Raw genomic sequence first — 427 nt, forward strand, 5'->3', positions numbered from 1 at the left:
TTCTCCACCTTGAATATTTATCTTTTGTAGGATCATCAAAATGGAATTATCCAGTAGCAACTCGAAATCGAAAAATGCACAAGGAGTAAGAGAAAATAATAAGCCTAATTCAAATTAAATTTATTCTCTGGACAAGTAAAAACTCCTATCTACTTAAAACATTTTCTCAAAAGAGAGAGGCGTACTTGGGAAGAGCTGCATTGAAAGAACTCTATTTTTTCAAAAAAACCCATGTACCATTGATGCCAACTAACTAAATTGTAAAAAATTCATACAATAAATACAAAATAAGTCAGTTAGAAGAAATGAGAATTTACTATAGTTACGAGAAAAATTGTATTAGTAAAACTATAAACATTAGTAATGTCGGTTTTAGAACTAGAGTTTTTACCATGATTAATAGTACATACTGATATAGGAAGGGGCA

The sequence above is a fragment of the Rhodnius prolixus genome, unplaced genomic scaffold (assembly GCF_049639745.1).
Source record: "Rhodnius prolixus isolate KJV_2025 unplaced genomic scaffold, Rpr scaffold_18, whole genome shotgun sequence".
In the NCBI taxonomy this organism is placed as follows: Eukaryota; Metazoa; Arthropoda; class Insecta; order Hemiptera; family Reduviidae; genus Rhodnius; species Rhodnius prolixus.